The sequence below is a fragment of the Ursus arctos genome, unplaced genomic scaffold (assembly GCF_023065955.2).
Source record: "Ursus arctos isolate Adak ecotype North America unplaced genomic scaffold, UrsArc2.0 scaffold_3, whole genome shotgun sequence".
In the NCBI taxonomy this organism is placed as follows: domain Eukaryota; kingdom Metazoa; phylum Chordata; class Mammalia; order Carnivora; family Ursidae; genus Ursus; species Ursus arctos.
In genome coordinates this window covers 41,468,552-41,495,248 of record NW_026622985.1, presented here as the reverse complement: position 1 = coordinate 41,495,248, position 26,697 = coordinate 41,468,552, and the positions used below count along the sequence as shown (strand labels likewise).

General features: G+C 38.7%; 2 pseudogenes; one reads left to right on the top strand and one right to left on the bottom strand.

Moving 5' to 3' along the window:
* The first annotated feature begins 3,552 nt into the window (after positions 1–3,552).
* LOC113266348 (60S ribosomal protein L36a-like) lies at positions 3,553–3,920 on the top strand (annotated as a pseudogene).
* A 21,570-nt stretch (positions 3,921–25,490) lies between these two features.
* LOC113266341 (centromere protein V-like) lies at positions 25,491–26,368 on the bottom strand (annotated as a pseudogene).
* Between the last annotated feature and the right edge of the window lie 329 nt (positions 26,369–26,697).

Genomic DNA, 26,697 nt, shown 5'->3' with positions numbered 1-26,697 from the left:
CCTGGAGGGACATTGGGCAAGATCTGGATACATTTTTAATTGTCAGACCATGGCAGATTGGGAGAGAGGAGTACAGAGAGAGTGCATGTAGCATCTAGTGGGTAGAAGCCAGGGAAGCAGCTAAACATCCTACGATGCATAGACAGGACCGCCCCCACAACTAATTGCCCAGCCTAAAATGTCAAAGTGCCAGGGCTGAGAAACCCTGCTCTAGAGGGTGGCTGTTGACAAAACTCAGCTGCTCCTCCCTAGCTATCCATCCTGATTCTGTAATTCCTGCGAGAAAGAGTAATATTGTCCCCGCTTAGGTGTCCGCCCTTGATCAATCAACTATGCCAGGGAGACAAGACCCTGTAGTACATACAAGACACCCGGAGACTCGGTCCTCAGAGAAAAGCAACAGAAGACAGACGATAAGCTATTCTGAAAGTCAGGAGAAGGAGGGAAAGGTGTAACTTTAGCCAAGACAATTGTGCTCACTAGAGCAGGGTGGCCGTGGGTAATAGGCATGTTGCTGAGGAATGATGAACGATTGAGTGTTCATACACACAGCAGTCACTGGAGCTGCTGCCGTAGCCTAAACAGCTGTGAACCTCACTGCAGGCTCTTGAAGCCCAAGGCAGCTGCAAATAGCTCCCTGTATTTCTTTACTTTCCAGGTGTCCTTGAAATAAGTCTCCATCCCTCAAGTAACAGAACCTATTTCTTTTCCTTACACCCTGAAGCATGTACACACAGACAGGCACATGCATCTGAGTGTGTGCGGGCACACACACAGTGTTCACTGTTAATGCAATTTGAACTTCCAATCTATTCCTCATAAGAACTGGTAAAACACATAACCCATTGGGGGGGTAAAGGAAAGGATCCTGCCCTGTCTTCATTTTCACTTTGGTTGTTCCATTCTGTCTCAGACACTAACTTCTTTGTTCTACCAGAGTTTGTCTTGGAAATACGACTCTCTTGAATGGGAGGAATAAGAGCTACCCACTACTGAGAACTCTTTCAGGCACTATGTACACACACCTGCATATATAATACATGTATACATTTATGTGTATTTTTTATCCTCATAACATTATTATGAGGTAGTAGTATTATTATCAATGAAGACAGTCAGCCTTAGAGAGGTTAGATAACTTGTCCAAGATCATGTATTTCCTTAAGCAGTAGAACTGGAATGCAAGCCCAGGTCTGTAAAACACCAAAATCTTTCACTTAACCACTCTCTCCTCCTTTTCTCTCCCACTCTGGCCTTTTCCCTACTTCCCAATCCCAAGTATGAGACATAATATATCCCAACATCCTCAGTAGCTAAAACAGGTTAATAAAATCTCACTGGACTGTCACATAATATATCCCAACATCCTCAGTAGCTAAAACAGGTTAATAAAATCTCACTGGACTGTCACAAAAAACAAATTAAAACCAAAAATGATAATCAAGGCTGGTTACATTATAGTACTTAATGCTTATTAAAGACATCTGAATACTTACCTGAGATATATATCATCACTTAATAACAAACGAATTTTCATGTCAATCGAGATAGGTACACACCACATGAGTGATTTCTGACCAGATGGTAAAGTAAACTTAGAATGAGAGAATCCTCATTGCAACCGTTTTCTCAACAAAGATACTACAAATGAGCCTGTTACTGCAACTAGCTCCCTATAGATCACCCAGAAACATGCCGTCAGATCAGCCCAGCTGGAGTGAACCCTGGGCGTTAAAGAATGCATTAGGAATTTCCCAATGCTTTGTGGGTTTCAGACCCAGTGCTTCACTAGCTGTGACAACAGAGGGTAAATGAGTGGTGCATGCATGTGCCACGCCAGCTTCATGGAAGGTCGTGTCTCACTGAGATCATCAAAGCCATTGGCCAGATGTCCGGTCATCCCTTATGCTTTGCACAATGCCAAGTATTCTGCAGATGGTTCCCCAAGCGCTAAATAATAACAGTGTCTAGCTTTCAAGGGCTATTTGCAGTACAGTCATTCTTTATACTCATTCTATCAACTGCTGTTGTCTTCACTCTTGGTGCGAAACAGTATTACGAGTGACAAGATGGACACCTCGTTCAAAGACATCTTCAGAAATAGAACTCATTGCTCCCAATCATTTCAAACTCTTACAGCATTTGACTGGAGCAAAGCATAAAAAATTTTAGTGGCTTGTCCTTTATGCTAGTTGCAAAATTTACAACCACCCCTCTACCCGCATCCTCTCTGAGATCCTATCTGCCTTTGAGGGCTAACATGACATAATTCTACTCCACTATATAATGTAATGGTGAAGAGGAATTTTCTGCTTGGAAGAGACCATCTCATTTCAATATGCTGTGACATCTTTTGGAAACCAATATCCTCTATAATGGGGAATGGCTGCAGATCAAGGGCAATCATTTCTGTGATTTATGAGCAGTGCAAGCAGATGGTTTTTTGAATATTTGGCTTTTTCCCAAAAACCTCATGCAAGCTAAGCTGTTATATCTTATTGCGTGAAAACCCTCTGATTCCAGGTAAGGGGATGGGCTGACTCAGAATCTGACTTTGTACTTGAAAACCGGGACATGCTACTAACCTACAGAAAGCCAAGAAACTTTTTTTTTTTTTTAGTTTCTCCTACCGCTAGCAGCAATCATAACCACAGACCTCATTGTAAGCCAAGAAAAGAGAAAGCCAGATACCTGGTCTGGAAGGTGAAGATGTCTCACTTTGCTATGGTTATTAGATTATCAATTTTCTCCCCTCAAGACCTGTGTGATTCACAGGGAACACTATTAGCCTGGCAAGAATTAATTACAGCCCTGATAAAGGTGACCTTCCAAACAAAAGCAAAGAGGCAAACCAGTGTTTTGTATGAAGCACCTGAGAAGTTAGGAGGTTTCACTTGGAGCCTAAACAGGATCTTGAAAAATACTGTCCATTTCAAAAGGAGTATGTTGGGCTCTTTTAAGTGGGAGGCCAGGTGAGCGGGACCTTAGCCTTGTCATGATAGGAAATTTTAATTATCTACAGTATTCAATATTTTGAATGTGAAGGCTTTCATTTCAATTTGGTTGATTTTTCGCACAGGTAAAAAGAATGGGAATTTTTTGAGGACTAAGGATTGATAGTGGATAAAAATGTATCATTTCATGTCAACCTCAGGAGACGTGGGGATGTTGCACGTGTAAGTGAAGCCAGTCAGAGTGACTTGACACAGGGAACCACGAGAAGTTGACTTTACCACAGTCAATACATCCCATGATGTGTCATTAGCTTGGGATACTATTTGTTGCTCTTGCTTTTCTGGAAGAAAATGTGTAATCAAAATGAGTCTTTAATGATCCTATGTTATTTCCTGTGGCAGTAAAAACCCAACCCCTCCTTCAGTTTTTCGGGCCCAGCAGTGCAACAACTTTCCCTATTTAAAACTGTGTGTTCATTTTGTTTCCCAGAGTCCATAGCAAACTGAGGGCTTCGGGGGGTGGGGGGAAATGCGATAGGCTGGTGATGGGTATTAAGGAGGGCACTGTTCTTTCCGCGCCGATGGCGCTCTCGCAAACATGGTGAACGTTCCTAAAACCCGCTAGACTTTCTGCAAGAAGTGTGGCAAGCACCAACCCCACAAAGTGACACAGTACAAGAAAGGCAAAGATTTCTCCATATGCCCAGGGAAAGCGGTGTTATGACAGGAAGCAGAGCGGCTATGGTGGGCAGACTAAGCCGATTTTCCGGAAAAAGGCTAACCCTACGAAGAAGATTGTGCTGAGGCTTGAATGTGTCGAGCCTAACTGCAGATCTAAGAGAATGCTGGCTATTAAGAGATGCAAGCATTCTGAACTGGGAGGAGATAAGAAGAGAAAGGGCCAAGTGATCCAGTTCTAAGCTTCGTATTTTGTTACGTTATGAAGACGGTAAAATCTTGAGGTTACGTTCAGTTCATTTGGTTGCAGTTGGTCTTGTAAGAGGGAAATAAACTAGTGCCATCAATTCGAAAATAAATAAATAAATAAATAAATAAATAAATAAATAAATAAATAAATAAGGAGGGCACGTATTGCATGGTGCACTGGGTGTTATACGCAAGTACTGAATCATGGAAATTTACAACAAAAACTAGGGATGTACTGTATGGTGACTAACATAATTTAAAAAAATTATTATTAAATAAATAAATAAGTAAAACTGTGTGTTCAGGAAAGGTTTTGCTACCAGTAACAATACTCAAAAGTAAACCTAAATCACTTTGTTACTGCAAGGTTTTGTTTTGGGGGTTGAAATGGAAGCCTTCAGTACCTGTTCAAAGAATTTTGAAGGTAAACAGAAAGAAAGGGAAACCTTTCTTCTTCTGCAGTGCCACCAAATTGCCTACTCTCAGGCAAACCTCCTCTGCGACAGATTTCCCCCTGGAAGGTGCCAAACATTCCAGAAATGAACCATAAGGCCTCTAGCACTCCCCATCTGTACACCTGAGCCCACACTTGGCTCAGCCCACCTGTTGGCTCTGTAAACAGGCACTTGCACTGTTCCGTCCATTTTCACAGTTCTAGTCCTACTCAAGAATACAGCCTGAGCCTCCTTATGACTTAGGAAGTCACAGAGTTTCAGTTCTATTAATATTCTTTTTATTCCACAAATTCTATTTTTATTCAGTCACTTCTTTAATCATTCACATATCAATTCAACAACCATTTACTAATTGCTTCTCCCCGCTTCCAGACACAGGTCTGGGCCCCCAGCTCTGAAGAGAACACACAGGTCCTGCTTAACTTCATGTTAGTTGGTTTTACCTTTAATAACTTACCGAGTTAATCGCTTTATTTTTTTCTTGTTTAATAATGGAAAGATTTGAACTACGAATTTGCTTCTGATTATGGCTTTGATATGCCATTAATGTTTTTACTCAACTTCTTTCTTGCCATTGTTATTTCTAATAACTGATTTGAACATCTCTCTGACTTAAGAGTTTGCAAAAGGCTAGTTTGTATTAATGTTTGTAAATCTCAACAAACAAAAAGTTGGAGACATTTTGCTTCCTTATTATTAATTTCTGGTTTATTTTGCATTAGAGCCAAACATGTACCTATTATATTCTAGAATTTTTTCTGGTTTCTTTGTGGACTAATAGGTTCTCAATTTTTGTAAATGTTTTATTTTGGGTTGACAAAAAAAGTATATTCTGTTAGTAATGGTGTTTGAAATATGCCAATAAAATACAAATTATTTTATTCAGATGCTATTATTTTATTATACTGTAATACTACATAGTGTATTATATACATTATAAATATAAATGTTATAAATTGTACTATGAAAAGCTATTACTAGTTGTTTTATTTAGTTGTTCTTTTCTTTATGTTTGATCTGTTAAAAACTGAGAGGTGTGTTTCAAATCTCATATTTTTAGTGCTTGCTTATATATTTTGATGTTATTTTATTCAGTAAATTAAATTAACTATTACAGCTATACAAAAAGATCTTCTTGATTCTCTTAATGGTTTTTGCCATGGATTTTATTTTCTTTAACATTAACATTGCTGTCTGTTTTTTATATCTGTTTGTGTTTGCCTTATGTATCTTGTTCCTAGTTTTTACTCTGAAATGTTCTCTCTTCATATATCTCTTATATAGCATTTACCTTAACTTTTTAGAATTCGTTTTACACTTTCATTTGATATATGTTTGTTAACCATACCTAAACATCTTCATTTTCTTATTAGAAAGGTTTAACCCACTTAATTATGTTAACAAAATTTGTATATTTGGTCTTACTCTATTCCTTTTTTTTAAATACAGTATGTTTTATGCCCTTTACTTGCTAGATTTATTCTTTTATATTTACTCTCACCCCCCCTTTTTTTTTTGTTTTTTTTGCTATATTGAAAATACTTCTTGTTTTACTTCTATTTTCAATTAGTAGATTACTTATGTTTTTCCAAAGTTATGTATCTCTGGCTTTCTACTGATGTCCACTTTGCTCCAGCACCATTTGTTAAAAGGCTAGTTTCCCTCCATTGGATTGCTTTTGTATCTTTGTCAAAAAGCAAGCAGGCATATTTGTGGGTCTATTTCTCAATTCTCTATTCTGTTCATTGATCCCTGCATCTATATTTCTGCCAATGACATACAGTTTTGATATTGTAGAAATTGGGTAGACTGATTCCTCCTAATTTATTGTTTTTCAAGTTGTTCTAGCTATTCTAGCTCCTTTGACTTAACCATTTGAAAACAGAATAACCTCGTGCATATCTACAAAAAAAAATATGTAAGGGATTATGAAAGGAATTGATTAAACCTCTATATAAATCTGTGGAGAACTGACATTTTTACTATGTTGATTCTTCCAATCCATGAACATAGTATGTCTCTTCAATTATTTAGATAATCTTTTATTTTTTTCCATCAACATTCTGTAGTTTTCGGTATCCAAGTCTTGCTCACATTTTGATAGATTTGATAGTTTTACACCTAAGTATTTCTCTCTGGATTTTTTAAATAAATTTCAATGGTATTTATACGTAATGTGAAGAGATTTTGTTTGTACTTAGAGGCAAGAATAAAGAAAAGCATGTCTACTTCATCCTCTCAGGAGAAGTCCTGAGTTTCTTTAAAATAAATTAAAAAAAAAAAAAACTTGCCTAGTTTAAGTGTATCTTTGAGTTATCTTTTTTCACGAGGGGTACTATACGGAGCATATTTTCTAAAGCTCATAATTAGTACATCAATATATACTAAATAAAAAGTCTCTATACGTGATTGATACCATGACTAAGTAGGAAATTCCTGGTTAGATCTCAAATTATTTTTACTTACTTCAAAATTCTATAGACACTGCTCCACTGACAGCTAATGTTCATCATTATGCTGGATTAAGATCAGCCAGTTCTCACTACATTTTTTTCCTGTGCAGAAAATTCTTTATTTACTATTAAAATTCAAAAATTTCACCAGAATATGTTTAGGTGTTGTTTTTCTTTTGCCCAATTTTTATGTGCTGCCACAGGATATTCTTCATCTCCAGAATCTTTTCACCATTATTTCCTCATTCTTGCTCTGTTCATTTATTTTTCTCTTCTCTTGGAAGACCAATTTTCTGTAGGATGAACTTCTGTTCTTTGCCTTTTGCACCTGTCCTCTTCTTTCTTGTTAATTTCATATCTTTTTTGAGGGAAATTGTTGAAAGAAGTCTTTCAAGTTACAGTTACTTCTCGTAAGAAACGATTCTTATCTGTCCTAGTTATCTGTACTCTAACATATACTTTAATTTCCTCATTACATTTTAAATTTCTTTCCAATTTAAACTTTCTTGCCAGTTCCCTTTATACTTACAACTGTGTGAAAATCCCTTTTCTACTTTTTTTTATGTCCTCTTTCTTGTCTCATTTCAGAAATTCTGTGTCTTCTGGAAATTAATTGGGTGCACAATTAGGATGTGATTTTTTTTTCCCTCATGTAAATCTCCAGTTGAATAAGTAATATGTGAACAGAAAAAAACAATCAAACATGACAAAAATATATGTAATTGAAAGCAAATCTCTCATCCCAAAATTTCACCAATTTCCTAAAACAAAAAATTGTCAATAATTTCTCATTTCCTTCCAGAAATGTTTTATGTATATACGAGCATGTAAATGTATATTTATGTTCTCTGGTGTTAATGGAATCACTTGATGTAAGCCTTGCTTTTTTTCACTTAATATATCTTTTTTTTTTTTTGAAGATTTTTTATTTATTTATTCGACAGGATAGAGACAGCCAGCGAGAGAGGGAACACAAGCAGGGGGAGTGGGAGAGGAAGAAGCAGGCTCATAGTGGAGGAGCCTGATGTGGGGCTCGATCCCATGACGCCGGGATCACGCCCTGAGCCGAAGGCAGACGCTTAACCGCTGTGCCACCCAGGCGCCCCTCACTTAATATATCTTGAAGATCAATTCGTATTAGCATATAACATTCTACTTCATTCCACTAACATAGAATAACACTGTTCTCAAAGTAGTAAAAAAATAGCATCTATACAAACATTTTTTAACATGTTTATAAATACTCCACATGTATCATAGAATGCCTATCACATCCATTCATTGAAGTAATACTGTTCTCAAAACAAAAACAAAAACAAAAAAACCAGAAAAACCACACTGTTCTCAAAGTAGTGAACAGGTATCACTGAATGAATCCATCGTAATTCATTTATCTACTACCCCATGACAGACATTTAAGTTGTCACAAATATTCAACCATAACAAATGTTCTTAAAAAGCATAGTCTTCCTTTGATTCTTGAATTATGTTTCTTGGGGGAATTATAAATATTTATTGTTTTTGTTTTCTTTTTTTTTTCCTACTATTTCCTTTTTTCCTGTTTGCATATCCTTGAATAATACAAGATATTTAAACTTGGTGCTTATCCAGCAACAAGATGATGTAATTCTCCTTTCCTCTCACCCCATCCACTTTTTTTTTACTATATCCTCCTTCCAAACATAAAATTGAGGTGCTGATTTATTTTATAGTCCCATTCAAGAATGTCTGAGGTACAATGAGGTCATATGGATGGGCCCTAATCCAATCTGACTGGTCCTTATAAGAAGAGGAGGTGAGATTTGGACACAGACATGCTGAGGGAGGGCCAACTGAGGACACATGGAGAAGGCAGCCATCTACAAACCAAGAAGAGAGGCCTCGGAAGAAACCAATTCTGGGGACACCTTGATCTTGGACTTCTAGCTTCCTGAACTGTGAGAAATAAATTTCTGTCGTTTAAAGGAGGAGAAAAAAATAATATTTGAAGGAAAACGTATCAAAATGTTAATATTTATCTGTGGGAGATTGAATTAAAGGATATTTTCACTTTTATCTTTATGCCTTTTTGTATTATTTTAATCCTTTACATTGAAAAGACATTAATGTTATAAGAAGAAAAAATAATTCAATGGAAATGTAAAGTACAGCATTCTCCCCAGTTCAACAAACCAAAATATGGACGTAGGGGCCACTGAAGGTGAAAACTGTCCCCGAATAAGAATTTTATCTCTACGGCATTTTTCAAAGTGTGTTGAAACCATTACACTGGTGGCAAGCTTTCTGTTGATCTTGGCCTTTATAACAAGAATAACAGATGCTCTCAAATGCCAAACCCCAAAATGTTTCCCCTTCTTTACTGCTAACAAAACCTCAATTTTATTTAGGTGGATAACAAAGCATAACAGATTAAAAAGATGAAAGTTTAATGAAAAGACTGTTTAGAACGGTTTGGGCAGGGTCCAAGGATCAGTAGCAACAGAAAGCTAAAATCTACTCTAGGCCTGAAGGAAAAGAGGGAAAAGAAGTTCCTGAATCCAAGCAAGAGCAACAGCTGCAGGAGAAGGCCTCTTGGAAGTATCTGTGGCTTTTGGTATAAAGAGAATGGTGATACCAAAACCCAAAGAGAGCTGGAGCCACAGTAGCAGTACTACCCAACAAGAGTTGTATCCAGTGGCAGTGCAAGAAGGGAGGAAGCATGGGGAAATAAGTACTCCAACTATTCTCTTCTCCTGCCTTCAGATTTCCAGATTTTCCTGGTACCAAGACTCAATGAGAAGCCAAATTGGCAAGGGAGCTCAGGTGATCCAGGCCACAGAGATCAGCCCCCTGAGGTATGAAGCAGGTTAAGAAGGGCAGTGAGACATACATTTTTTATGTCCTGTCTCACATCCTCCTGGACCACCACTTTGTTCTGGTCATTCCTATGTCAACCCGGTGCCGCAATGGCTCTTGGACTCAACTGCCTCTTATTCCTCAGGAATCTTTTGCCTTCATTGGGTGAGACACCTACATGAGACTAGCCTGTGTATCCATGCTACAGCATGCTCAAACTGTACATGCAAAGAAGTAAGTGGCTGCAGGGACAACCCTTGGCCAATCAGGTTTGGAAGCCAGAATAAATAAATATATCCTCTTCCATGTCTTGAGCAAACTATTCTCAGAATGGATCCACAGAGAGTTCTGCAGAATGTTTTTAGCTAGATTGAGCCCCAGTTGCCCATAACAGTAACTAACATTCAACTTTAATAACTCCACTCTTGGATTAACTTTACCTCCTTCTCTGTGTTACTACTCCTAGTCCCCTGACTCCTGTTCCCGAACATCATTTCCCAAAATAGCTACCTTCATGTATCCTTCTTCTCAAGTGCTGATTTTGGGGGAACTCAAGATAAAATAGATGTAGAATGGGTAGTTCTGGAGGAGCAAAAGGAGAATAAGCACTCTCACTGTCCATCCTTCTTCCAAGTGATGCAGGGGTCAGTGATCCAATTCCAGAAACCACGTATAGATTCTGTTTAGTCTAGAGTAATGTTTTAGGAAAGAGTGTGACCAGTTTGGGGCAACAATAAAAGAGAAGACTGTTTTTCTACCGTATAGTGTAAGAAACTACAGCATAAAAGCAGTTCTAAACAGGCAGCCTAAAATATGAAGCTGCTGCAAAACACACAATGTTTCCATTGGGTTCAAAACATGACTCCAGTGTTTTAGGTAAAAACACACACCATCAGTCCAACGATAGTTCATCAACTCTAAATCACTGGTGCCGCAGTTACAAATAAAAGCTAGGGCCCAGTAACCTGAGAAAGAAGAAAGACAAAGGGAAGCTTGAAGTTGCCACAGATGTCTAACTGAGAGTTCAAGGGAGGGGAAAGACCTAGGTTAAATTGTTTGTCAAATATGTGGTTTGATTCTCCCATAGTTTAGAGGATCTGCACACTCAGCTCTGATTCTACAAGATAAAGTTAATGACGTAACCAGGGGTTGACCAGGGGTTTCTTTTTCTAGGAACGGCCGGGTAGTAAATATTTTAGGCCGTATAGTTTCTACAAAGGCAGCCATAGGAAATACATAAACAAAATAGGCATGGACATGCTCCAGTGAAACTTTGTTTACAAAAAGAGGTCGTTGGCTTGATTTTGTCTGTGGGAGGTAGTTTGCTGACCCTGGTGTTAACCAAGCAGTCCTTTGTTGCCACCTCACAAAGAACCCAAGTGTGCCTCAATGAGTACTTTGTTCAAAATGTGAAAGAGTTCATTAGTAAATAAAATATTAGACTATCTGGCAGCTGCCTTCCAAAAATTTTATTTTCTCTTAAGAATACTAGCTTTCTATTGTTTGTTATTTCCAGGAGGAAAAAAAATCAGATTAGCAAAATACTAATTGATATTTTAATGTATTCGTCTCACAAAACACTTCACACTTCACTCTGAAACTTCTACCCCCCCACAAAAAGGAATTGAAAGCACAAGATCTGAAAACCTGTCATGAAAGTCCATCAATTTAAAAAACACTGAGGAGAACTAAAGAAAAATACATTTGTTCAAATACAATCACATAACTAAACCAAAAAGTAGTCTCCTGGAGATAACCTTATGTTAAAAGATTTTCATGTTTTCTTGAGAGCCTTTCATGCTGAAATTTCTAAAAGCCTACTGGCTGCACACAGTGGCAGAATGCAACAGTGATTTAACAACCCCAGGCAAAATTATATAACAAAGCAAGGCTATGACAGAGTATATTTCTTATCCAGTGGTAAGTAATCTGCAATTGCACACATTAGAATTTGGTCAGGCCACAGATGCTAATTGCAATACCAGGCAGAGTGTACTCAAGGTTTAATTTACATCAAATAGAGAGGAGGCTTCCAGTACCAGGCATTGAACTCTGTGTTGGAATGCTGTAGCTTTTCCTAAAGCAAAATAACACACTACCAACATCATTGTTCAACAGCACCATGGGAATCTCTGTGGGACTTTCCTGACAAATTACTGACAAGAGTTGGCCCTATTTAATCCATAATCATGAATGCCATCAGTGCCTATGGTTAGAGGACTATAAAGCCAAAGAATAGCACACACTCGGGTCTTGTTCAGACTAAATTACTACAGAACAAGGGCCAAAAACCAAAGTAACTGCGACTGCATCTTTAGACAGTCCTCTCAAAATAGTTATTTTTTTTATCCTGAGGATTTAATGAAAAAATAAGCAATTTCTTTGACGTTAGGAATTTATTTTTTTCTGATAAGCAAGTGTTTAAGTTTCCCATCAAATAATGATTTTTTTTTTAAATCAACACTCACATTTTCTATCAGAGATTACAGATTTTTCTTTGGCATCTTCTTTAGATATCCTCTAAACTAGATCATTTATCAGGTATAGATAATGATGTCCAGCAGCTTATGGCTACATAGTATAATTGCGATAGATTCTAACGGATGCATAAGGAACACAAAAACTGCTAACCAGACACTGAAACACTGGTGAGCCAATGGCAACATGTGTATTCAGGTGGGAGTGCATGAGGCAAGATTGCTGCTGACTTCCATTTCCTCCCAAAGCTCTCCTGAGAGACAGAGTATGTAGACAAGGAGGGAGTCCAAGCCCAAGTCCAAAGCTGGGGGAGCTGAGAGATAGATTAAACATGGCAGATGAAACAGGGGGGGAATCTATTTAAAACATGTATGTGCTGGGGCGCCTGGGTGGCACAGCGGTTGAGCGTCTGCCTTCGGCTCAGGGCGTGATCCCGGCGTTATGGGATCGAGCCCCACATCAGGCTCCTCTGCTATGAGCCTGCTTCTTCCTCTCCCACTCCCCCTGCTTGTGTTCCCTCTCTTGCTGGCTGTCTCTATCCTGTTGAATAAATAAATAAAATCTTTAAAAATAATAAATAAATAAAACATGTATGTGCTGCTAAAATTAATGGGAACTGGAATAAATTTGCATAAACAGAGAACAGGGGAAGTAATCTGATTATGAAATTTACAATGGTCCTAAAGAGACTTGACTGGGGTCACATTAAAGCTGACCCTCTAATGAGACATTAGAGGTCAAAAGAAAGGCATCATACTTGTTCATAGACATTGATTTCATCTTGATAACAACCCTGTGAAGTAGATACACTACAATCAATTTCCTGATAAATTTGAGTGCCTCATATAAGCTCATTTTGCTGATAATGGGTAGAATAAAAAAACAAACAAAAAACACAAAAAGTCAGACCTTTTAGCTGTGTATCAGTGTTATGTCCACTCTACTACAGCAACTCTGTTTATGAAGGACAGGGAAGCAAGATTTCACAGTATACGCACTCCTGGACTGAAGGGTGTAATCATTTTAAAGTCAGCCTGAAATGCTTTACTTCAGTAATAAGTATTTCTCCAGGCCTTGCCAGTTACTGGCTATCTATCTGCAGGACCTTTATTAATGGCAATAAACCAGATTTCACTGGTCTAGCCTCTCCCTACATTCCACATACTCTTAGCCCTTTGCAACCCCTTCCATGTGCTTCCGTGAGTTTCAAGAGTCTCATGAGTTATCACAAACTGTCCTCTGACAGTCTCCAAGCACCGTCTTTTCAATGATGCCCACCACCTTGAAACTACCTGAGGGCAGTGACTCTCAGGGCCACTTGTATAGCCATATTCCATGAGAATACTGAGGTCTGACCAAAATGGCACATTTTGGCACAAATGGCACAGGAATGAGCACATTCCCTCAGCTTGACTTAAACTTTAGACAGGCTTCTTCCTGAGTCTAACCCCCCCCCACCCCCCCCCCCCCATCCTCCTTTTCTTAGAGCATTTAGTTCGGAAAACTTGCAATTATAAATTCTTTTCTGCCCCTTTGAGATGTAAATCTTCTTCCTGCCTCTCGCCAGTTTTTACAACCCAGGAATGTCTTCCTCAAGGACTTGGGAGCCATCCCTTTGAAATATAATCATCGAGAAAGATAGAGCACCTGTCTCCCCATCTCTGTGGGAATGCAGGAGCCTGACTTTGATAAGTGCCAATTAGCAAACAGAGATGGACTCAAACTATATAGACCAACCTCCTCACTAACACCCTCCAGTTACTTTCAACTAATTTACCCCAGTGTTTAAAAACTTTCCCACCTTTTGTCTCAGTGCAGTTGAGTTTCAATCTTTCTCCCTCTATTACGATAGTCCTGAATCACTTACTTTTCCTATTTAACTCCATCAGCACAACTCTTCCAGAGCAAAAGTGCCATCAGCAAAAACTCTCAGACCAGTAAACCCCCAGGGACTCAAAGAGATGCAGAAATAACCTCTCTCTCCCTGACGTAGGTCACAGTTTGTAACGTGGTAAAGCCGAAGCACTATCACTTTTCCCATATTTCATGGAATCCTTTATGCAAAGAGTCCCTCTACCTTCTGGCTGCAGCTCTATAGACTCATGTAGGGACGGTCTGACTCACAAACACCATGCTACTCTCTACGTCTCAACTCCTAAATTAGCAGCCCAAACAAAGCAAACAGCTTTCTTCCTAAGCAGCCCCTTCATTTTTTTTTTTTTTAAAACACAAATGAGCTTCTCATGGAGTCACCCACCAGATGGCAATCATGCCCATTCCTGTTTGCATTCCAGTTCAGTCCAAAACTGAGATCCCTATTTCACTCAGAGGAACAAAACAGTGTGTTGGGGATATTTCAAAATAAAACAAATGAGGAGGAAAAAAAATGAAGTAGTCTCATTTTCTTCTTTAACCCCTTTGCATTGTTTGAAAGACCCAACCCAAATGACGATTCACAGAGTATATTTAAAGACTCATACACCTTACACTACACACTGATTTTTCAATTAGATGTTAAATGACAGACCAGCAAGTTTAGAGCCATTTTACTCAAAAGAAAGAAGAGAGAGAGAAAGAGGAAGGAAGGAAGGAAGGAAGGAAGGAAGGAAGGAAGGAAGGAAGGAAGGAAGGAAAAGAGGAAGGTAAAGAAAGAAAAGGAAAAAAAAAAGACTAGCAAGATGGAAATCAGAGGAAGTTGATTTCAGCTCAGTATTAGAGCTGTAACATTTACAGCAATCCAACATTCAAATGGACTGTTTAAGAAAATAATTTTGTCCATGTTGGGAGTTGGGTAAAGGCTGGAGATAGTGCATTCGGGATGCTGTAGAGAAAATTCTTGCATACGGCAGGACACACAACTTATCCAAGGACCCTTCCAATTCTGAGATGATGCTATGTGAATGGGATTACTATTTGTAAAATATTAATCTTTTACATTCTTTAGTGAGATTTTCTTAAATTTTTTATATATTAGTGCCTCATTAATCAAATGGAAAATATCCCCCAAATATAGAACATTTTTTCCTCAAATGAGCACCTAGGGGCACCTGGGTCATGATCTCAGGGTCCTGGAATCGAACCCCCTCGGGCTTCCTGCTCAGTGGGGAGTCTGCTTCTCCCTCTTCCTCCAATCCTCCTCCCCACTTATGATCTCTCTGTCTCAAACAAAATAGGATCTTCAAAAAAAAATTAAAAATTAAAAAAATGAAATGAGCACCTAATAACATAAAGTCATTTTTATTCAACATACCAACTTCAGGTCAGGGAAGTAAAAGCCATGAATTTAACTGGATATTATATAGTTGCTATTATCTCTGCTCTTTCACAACATGTGTGAATTGATTTAGTCATACCTCATAGTAATCTCCATGCAATTAGGCATTGCTTACTCACAGCTGAATGATCTGAGCACCACAGAGATAGGCAAATAGTTCTTTCTCTTTTTCTACAAGTATTTCATTAGAATACTTCCCAGAACTCCATGCCAGACATAAAACCACCACAGAAGACAGAATCCCTACTTTTAAATAGCCAATGCTATAGTAGAAAGTGGGGGGGTGGCACTCCAGATAGGAATCAGATATTTATCTTTCAGTTGATCTACCCCACTCTCAGGTTGGTGAGGGAGCAGCTGGGCTCCACCAATGCTGGAAATCAAGCCAATTGGCCTGACATCTTGGGCACTGGCCCAGGTGAATTTCTGGAGGTCACCCAATCTTGCTGATGTGCAAAGCTATAGAATACTAATCGCAAGAAGAGACTACAGACTCTAGGACACCCTAGTCTTAGCTATAGGATGTTCCAGGCTTGTGGGTAAGTTACCTAACCTTTTCAAACTTTAAAGTCCCATACACATCTGCAAAAGGGAGTATCACATACTCCAATTATCATAAGGTGTTGTAAAAATAAGATAAAAATGCCACCTCTACGTATGTATTTTTTTAAAAGATTTTATCCATTTATTTTAGAGAGAGACTGAGCGACAGAAGAGCACACGATCAGGGGCAGAGGGAGAGGGAGAAGCAGACTCCCTGCTGAGCAGGGAGCCTGACTCAGGGCTCAATCCCAGAACCGCAGGATCATGACCTGAGCCAAAGGCAGACACTTAACTGACTGAGCCACCCAGGCGTCCCTACATATATGTATTATTTAAAGTGGTTATTGGGGGGTGTCTGGGTGGCTCAGTCAGTTACACACTTGCCTTCTGCCTTTGGCTCAGGTCATTGGGCTCCTTGTTCAGTGGGGAGTCTGCTACTGCCTCTTCCTCTGCCCCTGCTCCTGCGTGCGCGCACTCTCTCTCTCTCTCAAATAAGTAAAATATTTTTAAAAATTAAAAAATAAATAAAGTGGTTATTGGGGCACCTAGGAGGCCCAATCAATTAAACATCTGACTCTTGATTTCAGCTCAGGTCATGATCTCACGGTGGTGAGATCCGGCCCCACTTAGGACTCCATGTTGAGCTCTGTGCTGGCTTCACGCTGGGCATGAGGTCTCCTTCAGATTCTCTCTCCCCCTTCCTCTGCCCCTCCCCACCCCCCGCTCATGCCCTCTCTCTCCCCTTAAATAAATAAATAAATAAATAAATAAATAAATAGCAATTATTATTTTGCGGGCGCGGGGGGGGGGGGGGGGGATGAAGAGCTACTCCTATGCTAATCGGGAAGGCCCTAGACTGGTTTCCATATACCTGGTGCCCGAGTCACAGAGGGAAAAGGCAACAGGCTGAGGAAGCATTTCCTAACAGGCTCTAGCAAAGTAGAGTAGAATTTGAGATTCTACTTTTTTATCCTTCACCAATACTGTCAACTACTTACCAAGACTCTAAATATATTATCCAAAGAATTTTGCTTGTGCTCAACACAAAATGTTCCTTCCCTTATTCCCAGCTTAGTATATATTTAAAGCTTTTTAATATATGTTTACCATGAAGCTTATCCCCCAAATGATGCCCTTGTTTGTTAGCAGAAAAATTTTTAATGATTTCTAAAATAACATTTATTTTAAAGCTTTTAGCTCTAGTGGGATAGAATGCTAAGAGTAATAGTGGGTTCTCCCCTTGGCTACATTGTTTCATTCTGCTCTAACTGCTATTATTTACCTCTCTGATTTTGTTACTGAAGAGAGTAAAAGCCCATTATACAAGAAAAACCATTTAAAGAATTTATTGGTATTGTGTGAAATGCTCTGCTCATCAAAACAAATGGAGAGCAGAGTTGTCTGTGATTGTTGGAATCCAGCTCTCTTGGAATTGTGTCAAGAAGAATATAAACAGGCAGACTCCCCATCCACTAAAAGCCCATGTGTACTCCTGGCTCAAACGAGGTTCTCAGATTTTAAAACTTGCAGTAACTAATCAGAACCACAGTATTCTGATTCCAGTTAAAAATAAAACATCTGACCACCCTTTTCTGCAATGATAATGCTATTTTTTCTGAAGGTTGGGGAAAGTAATTTAATGCCAGAAATGAAAATATGAAGCATTTTCCTTCAAAATATAGCTCCAAAGGGGAACAATTCTGTTCCTTTCTTTTTTCCTAGCCACTGTCTTTCTTTTACTTTTATCAACAATATTTTAGGTAAGCTTCTCTTTATCAAACTTTACTTTGAAAAAAACTCTGAGTTTAAATTCTGTTGGCATTCTGGACTGCTCTAGTCAGAGCACAGAAAAATATGGCCAAAGCATAACTTTATAGTCAGTGTGTTGGCTTAGACACTAACCAGCTTTTGTAAAAAGGTGCTTTATGAATCATGGATCAAATGAATAGCATAAGAAAAGCACACACCTCTGGAAGTATCCATCTAATGCATTTTAGGGGGACAAAAATATCTCACTTCTGAAACTATGGAAGTAAAATTTTTAAAAGGTTTATATTTATCCAAATCTACACCTCTTTTTCCTTTCTTCTCTTAGCAGGCATTACTTATTTACATGCGTTCTCCCTAGGATAGTCTGTGAAAGGCGACATCCTGTTTGCCCAACACTTTTAAAAATATGATAAGCACATGACCATCCATTACCAAAAGTCCCCACAGTAGAAGTAGAACAACTCTGATAACAATATAAATCACACAAAGGTAATGGGAAGTGCACACGCAGACACAAAGGTTAAAAACAATGATGAGGGTCATTCCCAAAAGCTGTCCAAGAATATTTCTAACTGCTTTTATAGTTAGAATAGTTGGTGAAGGGCTCTTGAATTTATTGCAGTATTAAACGCAGATACAGCTTTATTTGAAATTTCCTCTTGGGTTTTTTACCATTCCTTTTCCAAATTTTTTCATCACTGAAATTTTCTTAAAAATGAAGTTGGAGCCAAAAGGAGTTTGGGGAAACATGTTAAATTACAAAGAGATATTCTGACATCTGTGCATAAATTATTAGCAGAGGAGTAAATGGGAGGAAATTTTATTCCTACCTAGTCCTGCTCAAGACTAAGAGCTATCCGTTTTCCCTTTTATCCTGGCTGGCATCTTAAAGCGTCATGAAACCTACCCTCTATTTCTGAGGCTATGAGTTTCTTAGCCATTGAAAAAGTAGGTTCCAAAAGAGGGACTTCAAATACATCTTATAAAAGCTTTGGGCAAGTGTCAATGGAAAATCTTCCCTATGCCCCTCACACACAAATTAATGAGGATTTTTTTTTGCACAGACTACATGAAGCTCATGGCATTGACACAATGACCTTCACTCAGCTTGTCTCCATATGGTAACCTCAGGGAGGGCTTTTGTCTCATGTCTCACCAACATCCCTTAATGTATTTCCTGTCCAACTCATCATTTCTCTGCCCCCAATCCAATGTAATTCTTTCCCTGGGAAAATTTAATTTAAAAAAAGTATATTTTCCACCCTCGGCACTTTGGGCAACTAATCTTTGACAAAGCAGGAAAAAAATCCAGTGGAAAAAAGACAGTCTCTTCAATAAATGGTGCTGGAAAAATTGGATAGCTACATGCAAAAGAATGAAACTTGATCACTCTCTCACACCATACACAAAGATAAACTCCAAATGGTTGAAAGACCTCGATGTGAGACACGAATCCATCAAAATCCTAGAGGAGAACATAGGCTACAACCTCTTTGACATCAGCCACAGCAACTTTTTTCATGACACATCTCCAAAGGCAAATGAAACAAAAGAAAAAATGAACTTGTGGGACTTCATCAAGATAAAAAGCTTCTGCACAGCCAAGGAAACAGTCAAAAAAACTATGAGGCAGCCCACGGAATGGGAGAAGATATTTGCAAATGACACTACAGATAAAAGACTTGTATCCAAGATCTACAAAGAACTTCTCAAACTCAATACATGTGAAACAATCACATTAATAAATGGGCAGAAGATATGAACAGACGCTTTTCCAATGAAGACATAGAAATGGCTAACAGACACATGAAAAAAATGTTCAAAATCATTAGCCATGAGGGAAATTCAAATCAAAACCACCTTGAGATACCACCTTATGCCAGTTAGAATGGCAAAAATGGACAAGGCAGGAAACAACAAACGTTGGAGAGGATGCGGTGAAAGGGGATCCCTCTTACACCGTTGGTGGGAATGCAAGTTGGTACAGCCACTTTGGAAAACAGTGTAGAGGTCCCTCAAAAAGTTAAAAATTGAGCTACCCTATGATCCAGCAACTGCACTACTGGGTATTTACCCCAAAGATACAGACGTAGTGAAAAGAAGGGCCATATGCACCCCAATGTTCGTAGCCACATTGTCCACAATAGCTGAATCGTGGGAGGAGCCAAGATGCCCTTCAACAGATGACTGGATTAAGAAGATGTCATCCATATATACAATGGAATATTACTCAGCCATCAGAAAGAACGATCACACAACATTTGCAGCAACATGGACGGGACTGGAGGAGATTATGCTAAGTGAAATAAGTCAAGCAGAGAAAGACAATTATCATATGTTTTCACTCATTTATGGAACATAAGAAATAGGAAGATAGGTAGGAGAAGGAAGGGAACAATGAAGGGAGGGTAAACAGAAGGAGGGATGAATCATGAGAGACTGTGGACTCGGAAACAAACTGAAGGCTTCAGAGGGGTGGGGGGTGGGGGATTGGGATAGGCCGGTGATGGGTATTAAGGAGGGCACATATTGCATGGTGCACTGGGTGTTATATGCAAGTAATGAATCATGGAACATTGCATCAAGAACTGGGGATGTACTGTATGGTGACTAATATAACAAAATAAATATTATTTTTAAAAAATAAAAATAAAAATAAAAAAAAGTATATTTTCCAGACTCCTTTGCAACTAAGTGTAGTAGAGACAACTTTGGCCTATAATACTTTAGCAGACTTCTGGGAGTGTTTTGCTTTCCCTGTGCTCCTCATTGCTTCCTTCCGCTTCTTTCTGTCTACCTAGGACACAGATGTGGGGCTGAAGCAGTGATATTGTGATCATGAAATCACCATGTATAAGAAAACCAGAGATAACTGGATAACAGAGCAAAAGACAGAGCCCTGGATATTGATATCATGGAACTGCCTTGCCAGCTTTTTCTGACCTTTTTTTTTTTTTTTTTAAGATTTTATTTATTTATTTAACAGAGGGACAGACAGCCAGCGAGAGAGGGAACACAAGCAGGGGGAGTGGGAGAGGAAGAAGCAGGCTCCCAGTGGAGGAGCCTGATGTGGGGCTCGATCCCAGGACTCTGGTATCACGCCCTGAGCCAAAGGCAGACGCTTAATGACTGAGCCACCCAGGCGCCCCTTTCTGGCCTTCTTTTTAAATGAACACACATTTGGTTAAGGCACCTTTGGCTGGTTTCTGTTACCTATAACCAAACACAATTCCTAACTGATACATCAGTTGTTGTTCATCTCATGTCCTAGAGGGTGAGGTAACTGGACCTCTCTCTGCTCTCTTCCCTATTTGTTGTAGTCTTTTTTTTTTTTTTTTTAAGATTTATTTAAGAGAGAGCATGCTAGAGAAGAAAGAGAGTGTGCAAGCATGAGCAGGGGGGAGGGGCAAAGACAGAGGGAGAAGCAGACTCCCTGCTGAGCAGGAAGCCTGACACCAGGCTCCATCCCAGGACCCTGGGATCATGACCTGACCCAAAGGCAGCAGCTTAACAGACTGAGCCACCCAGGCACCCCTTGTTACAGTCTTAATGTCTATGCATGCCTCTTTCGGAGTTTTCCCTTTTGATTCTCAAGAGACTGTTTTTCTTTCCATTAAATTCAGCTTTTGTAAAACAAAATCTTTGGCTTTTGAAAATATTGATCTTGATGTGGATTTTAAGAGTCTATTTTGGAAGTCAAAAGCCGAACAGCCATTGATTCTTTCTCTTTGCTTTCCAGTTGTAACAATCTTAACTCTCTTCAAGGCAACATGGAAATCTCTGAGTACTGAAGGAATGATCATACACTGAGAATGTGGACAGGAAAATACAAATTTAAGATACTGTATTAAGTAATATTAAAAAAAGGGAACAGGCTTATGAATTTATTCTGAGCCCTTTTAAATGCCCAGGTTATTCTTATTATAGTCAATAAGCTAAGTTTTCTTCTGATCCTGTAATTCAGATTTGTATGTTTGCCCTGGAGAGAAATAGCTTATTCCTGACTCTCAGCACACATGTACTCCTCCAGTGAATGAAAACTTTCCTGTGGTGGACACCAAGACAATTAAATACCAAACCTAGGAGACTTTTGGAAAACAATATTAGTTTATCCCTATAAACCCTAGAAAGACTATGGAAAGTTTGTCGTCCAGAGTTTTGACAAAAAGAAAAATGTATAGAACATAATGGAACATACATACATGTCTCTTGTTTCTCTAGAGAATTCAAGAGAGCTCATTAAATCCTTATAAAACTAGGTCTATAGACAGTGATTAATTCTACTGTGACTACAGTAATAGCCTTCTAGAGACAAGAATAAAAGGGAAGTAGATAGCAAGAGTACAATCAACATTCCAGAGAAGATGACAGACCAGAAATAAACACTAAGCTCTCTAGGATGCCAGACCAAAGCCATTGATGTGCAAATCATAGGAAGTGTGAACAATCACACGCAATGGTGTTAGGCTAAAAACTAAAAACTAAGGAACCTTTCCTAATTCATGGCTTTCAGAAATAACAAAACCTCAACATCTGTCTCTTCAAATAAGAAGGAAAGATACCAACTCTTAATGTCTGTATTTCACTTGAGAAAGTAATTTTCCATGACATACTTGGTGGAGGGTAAGATAACCTAACAGATTATCTAATATCACAGGAGTTTCAGATACTTTGAGCCAGAGTTCAAACTTCTAGGGCCAATCTTGAAGCCCTCAGATCCCTAGAAAGAAGTAAGCATAAAAAATTTATGGGCAGTAAAATATCAGCATAATTCCCAATTTAAGTGTCTATGAACTTGAGAAATTACAATGGCACATCATCATACTGTTCATCTTTCAATAAGTGTGTTACTTTGGACTGTGTTCTTCTATAACCCTTTCTATTAAAAAAATCTGGTTTCCTCTCAAAGGCAGAAACTGTCCTTTACTTTCTCTGTATGCCAAACACCATGCTAGGAACTGGACTCTTACTAAATAATTTTTGTAGTCATTTCCAGAATGTTCCGTATCATGTTTGAATAGCAAAATTCCCTTGTTAAAAAAGCCACAATTAATCTGAGAACAAAATGACATGGGTCATTCTTATGATGGACTCCTAGCCCTCTCCTTTTAACTTGGCAAGGCATTTCCTACCACTAATTACTATAATTCCTTTTTATAAGAACTCTACTTATCTACAGTGGTTTATGCCCTCTACTTTCTAGGGGAAAAAAAAAAGAAAGAAAGAAATACACTCGTCATACTCCCTTTAACATTCCAGGCCTCTGCCTTTTCCCCAAACTCACTCTTAAAGAGGGGACTTTATTCAGGGCTCCACTACTCTTTCCCATCGTTCTTGCCTCCCTTGTAACATTGGTGTATGGTGTTATCTGTATATAACTAACTCAAATCACCCTTTCCAGCCCACTACAAATAAACTATTTAAGGGGGAGAATGAAATCTTGTAAAACATATTTGAAATCTTATATTATTAAGATAGCATTAATCTCATTAATATTATCTTATTATTAATAATAATAGTAGTAGTATTAATTGGGAGAGAGGAAAGAAAAAACGATTTTACAAACAAGAAGTATAGATAAAATGTCATTTCTATAAGGAACTCAGTCAACCCTACAGGGTGTTCTGAAGCTGGGATGACATCTCAGAATTGTCCTGAGTTGGGGCAAGGGAGCCAAGTCTTTATTCAAACTCATCAACCAGTCACATTCATGAATATAGGTTGCCCCGGAAGGGGGCATGACCCTAGGCTACATGATTTTCTTCAACTGAAACAATTCCAAAAAGAGCTAAGAATTGAGAATTGTTTGTCAGCAGCATATGCTATAGTTAGGGGAATAACGTCTTCATGCTTGAAGAGGGAATCTAGGGAGCAAATCATAACCTCTACACAAACATCTAAGCTTTAGATAGGGAATCTCACTTTATATGTATATATAAACTTTATAAATATAAATATACATATATATATATAAATACATACATATTTTTCTTTCTCAGTATGATACTATGGTCAGTTATTCTTCCTATATTACATAACTTTATCTTTCTTTTTCTATAAAACCAACCTATCCTCGAAGTCCAGTGCCAATCCTGCAAATGCCTCAACAAGTACAGCACTGAAGTGTACCCCAGTTGCTTTCTAAGTGTGTAATAATTATCACAGAACATACTGACGAAAAGTACATAAATATTTTAAAGATTCTAAGACTCACAGTCACCTTATTGAACACTCTTGAACAAAGTACACACTACAGAGATTTCTCACAGCACTTCTCCAAATTCTTGTCTAAATAATGGCTATTATCATTAGCAAAAACCATGAAAAAGCATATGGTAGCTTTTAACTACCAGAAAATGCAAGTGTTTCATATGGAAAATACTGGTCATTAATATCTTAGAAAGTTGTTAAGAGAACTGAATGAAACTGAATTATCTTAAAGAACATAATATACACTAGAATCTGCTATCCGAATAGCATTGTCTAACACAATGCCAGAAAATAAATAAATACTAATTTCAAAACTTGCTTATCTAAAGGTTCTTCAAAGTTTACTCGCTATTTACTGGTTTTCCTAGGTCTGGTAACATTTATGGTAATACGCATTTCCATAATTTTTATGAAAAAGGAGTATCTTAAAACACAGTTTGAACTCGTATTTTTCATTATGTTTTTAGGATAATGGAATCTTTATATATACTGGGTGTCAAATATCTTTATTACTATGATAAATTTTATGACCTTTTCTGTCTATTAAACATCATTTAAACAAGCTAGCAACCTCTAGTATAGGATTATTCATTATTCAGTCTCAAGGATTTGGTAAAATAGGAAAGAAATATACTATGTTAAAATTTTACCTGGATAATTGGCCCATAACATATTTTTATAAGCTTTTTTAATAAACTTTTTTATTGAGGTATAACATATACAGTACACAAATGTTAAATGCAATCACTACCAAGATCAAGATCTAGAATATAAATGACTGGATTAAAATGAGAAATAGATAAATGCACAATCACAATTAATTCTGTGAATGTTTATATATATTTTGAGACTATGCTATTTGGGGTGCCTGGGTGGCGCAGTCGTTAAGCGTCTGCCTTCATTTTTTTTTTTTTAAAGGTTTTATTTATTTATTCATTCGACAGAGATAGAGACAGCCAGCGAGAGAGGGAACACAAGCAGGGGGAGTGGGAGAGGAAGAAGCAGGCTCCCAGCAGAGGAGCCTGATGTGGGGCTCGATTCCACAACGCCGGGATCACGCCCTGAGCCGAAGGCAGACGCTTAACCGCTGTGCCACCCAGGCGCCCCCTGCCTTCGGCTCAGGGAGTGATCCCCAGCGTTCTAGGATCGAGCCTCACATCAGGCTCCTCCGCTAGGAGTCTGCTTCTTCCTCTCACAGTCCCCCTGCTTGTGTTCCCTCTCTCGCTGGCTATCTCTCTCTGTCAAATACATAAATAAAATCTTAAAAAAAAGAAAGAAAGAAAGAAAGAAAGAAAGAAAGAAAGAAAGAAAGAAAGAAAGAAAGAAAGAAAGAAAGAAAAGAAAGAAACTATGTTATTAAATACATACAGGTTTAGGACTATTTGGGCTTTGTGTTTAATTGACCCTTTTTCATTATGAAATACCTTTTTATATCTTTCAGTACTCCTTGCAGTAGTCTTCTTTGCCTGATATTATTATAGCCACATTAAATTTCTTTGTGTTATTGTTTCTATGTCTTCTTACATCATTTTCTTTTGTTTTAATGTTAAAAATATTTATTTTTCTAAAAGATTATATAAAAGTTGGGAAGAGAAAGGAGGATGTCAACTAGCCTACATCAAAACCTGGGCTAAAGAAAGACAAAGTGCTGCCTGGAGAAACTTGTAGCTGGAGCAGTCTGCAGAGATCAAGATGGCCACAGGCTGGCCAACAGAACCAGCAGTCTGGGTCAGCCACATTCATGAGCACCACCAAGGGGCAGCAGGGACAGCAAAGCTATTAGTCCCAACCATTCCTCCTGCTCAGGAAGGGAGAAGCAGGAGTTCACTCTTTAGACAGGTTCTGGATGGTCTTGTGCTCCTTCATGGCTTTCTCCCAACAGATGCCATTAAATTCCTCACTGACCACATTCCTGGCAGCGCCCTCATCCAGGCAGTCGGTACGGGGAGGGGGGGGGCTGCAAATCTGGAACCTCCAGGGTTTGAGCAGAGAGTGTAAAGGCTCTGAACATCCCATCTCTTACAGGGGTGTTGTGCTTTGTGCCTGTTGAATGTGTATGTGGTTTGGTCCCCTTCAGGAGCTTGAAGCGAGAAGCCAGAACAATGAAGTGTCTATTCTGCTTCTTCTCACAAATGCTGCAGGTACAGTCAAAGATGTGCACATCTGCTGAGGCCCAAACTTCGCTCTGGTATTGGAAGGTGTCCAGCAGCAGCTTTGTTGTGCCCTGGAAGATGACGCTCTGGAACATCCGCCAGTGCTCCCGCTGGTCACCCAGGTCCAGCCTGGCCACGGGGGTGTGAGGGTGGCTGGGGTTGGCAGCAGCTGTGACCATGGAGGGGGCAGCACCGTGATCAGCGCCAGCTCTGGCTGCATTTGCCCAGGGCAGCCTCCTGGGCCCACCATGACTTCTGCTGGGCTCCTGCCCCCCAGCCTGCCATGTGGAGTGCCATGAGGCCAAGGTGGCTGATGGCCCTGGAGGACCCAGGCTGCTACTGTTATCCTTTTTTTTTTTTTTTTTACTTTTATTCTTTTATTTTCAATCTATATCTATATTTACAATGGATCTCTTTACAGAGCATATACTTAGATTTTGTTTTTAATCCATTTGCCTTTCTAGTGCTTAATCTATGTATATGTAATAACTAATATAGTTGCATTTAACAACATCTCAATAATTGTTTCTCTTTTCTCCATCTGGTCTTTGTTCCTTTTTTCATCTTTCCCTGCCTCCTTTAGAATTAATCAAATTTTTTTACTCCCTTTTATTTCTTCTTTTAGCTTGTTTGTTTACATTTTTA